Source organism: Arachis ipaensis, chromosome B10 (assembly GCF_059453495.1).
Source record: "Arachis ipaensis isolate K30076 ecotype BB chromosome B10, ASM5945349v1, whole genome shotgun sequence".
In the NCBI taxonomy this organism is placed as follows: domain Eukaryota; kingdom Viridiplantae; phylum Streptophyta; class Magnoliopsida; order Fabales; family Fabaceae; genus Arachis; species Arachis ipaensis.
The window spans coordinates 122427898-122429703 of NC_142435.1; positions in this window are offsets into that span (position 1 = coordinate 122427898).

Consider the following 1806-nt stretch of genomic DNA (forward strand, 5'->3'; position numbering starts at 1 on the left):
AATTGCACAAAAACACAAAAAACTCATAGTAGAATCCAAAAATGTGAATTTAACACTAAACCTATAAAAACTTAATAAAAACTAAACATAACATACTAAAAACTATATGAAAATGATGCCAAAAAGCGTATAAAATATCCGCTCATCACAACACCAAACTTAAACCGTTGCTTGTCCCCAAGCAACTAAAAACATAGTAGGATAAGAAAGAAAATTAAGATACAAATAAATTTCAAAGTTTCCAATGAAGCTCAGTTACAATTAGATGAACGGGACTTAGTAGCTTTTTGCTTCTGAATAGTTTTGGCATCTCATTATCCATTGAAACTCAGAATAGTTGGCATCTTTAGGAACTTAGAATCTAGATGATATTATTGACTCTCCTAGTTCAGTTCTTTTTTATTCTTGAACACAACTTTCAAAGTCTTGGCCGTGACCCTAAGCACTTTGTTTTCCAGTATTACCACCGAATACAATAATGCCGCAGACACTTTAACTGGGTGAACCTTTTCAGATTGTGACTCAATTTTGCTAGAGTTTCCAGATAGAGGTGTCCAGAGTTCTTAAGCACACCCTTTTTGCTTTGGATCACGACTTTAACCGCTCAGTCTCAAGCTTTTCACTTGACACCTTCACGCAATAAGCACATGGTTAGGGACAGCTTGGTTGAGCCGCTTAGGCCAGGATTTTATTCCTTTTGGCCCTCGTATCCATTAATGCTCAAAGCCTTAGATCCTTTTACACCTGCCTTTTGGTTTAAAGGGTTATTAGCTTTTTACTCTTGCCTTTTGGTTTAAAGAGTTATTGGCTTTTTCTGCTTGTTTTTTCTATTTTCTTTTTTTTTCTTTATTTTTTTTGCCACTTTTTTTTTTCCACATGCAAGCTTTTTCTTTTTCTTTTTGCTGCTTTTTCTTGCTTCAAGAATTAATTTTATTGATTTTTCAGATTACCAATAATACTTTTCCTTTTTCCTTATTCTTTCAAGAGCCAACATTCTAAAATTTCAACTTCAAATATGCACTGTTTAATCCATACATTTAGAAAACAAAAGCAATGCCACCACATCAACATAATTAAACTATGCTTATTTTAAACTTAAAATTCACGTATCTCTCAATTCTTTTCAAATAAAATTTTTCTTTTAAGCAAGGTAAGAGATATATGGAACATTTTACAACTTTAAGACATCAATGCAAATGATCATGCAACAAAAACAATAGAACAGATAAAACATAACAGAAAACAGAAAATAATAAAAGGAAAGGAAGTGAAAAGAGAACAAGTCCACCTTTAATGGTGGCAGCTAATGCTCCTCCTTGAGGATCCAATGTGATGCTTGATCTCTTTTATGTCACTCCTCTGCCTTTGTTGTTCTTCCTTCATAGCCCTTTGGTCTTCTCTTATGGCTCTTTGATCTTGTCTTATTTCATTGAGAGTGATGGAGTGCTCATGATGCTCCACCCTTAATTGCTCCATGTTAGTGCTCAGTTCTCCAAGAGAAGTTTGCCATTGGTCCCAATAGCTTTGGAGAGGAAAATACATCCCTTGAGGCATCTCAGGGATCTCATGCTGAGGTGGCTGAACAGGTTCTTGTGCATGCTCTCTGGTTTACTCCATCCTCTTCTTAGCGATGGGCTTATCCTCCCCAATGGAGATATCTTTTTCTATGACAATTTTAGCTAACATAGATGAAATATGAGGTGTGGGAATGCCAACCTTGCATTGGTGTGAGGCTTCTCAGCTACCTTGTACAATTCTTGAGGAATCACCTCATGTACTTCCACCTCACTTCCAATCATGATGCAA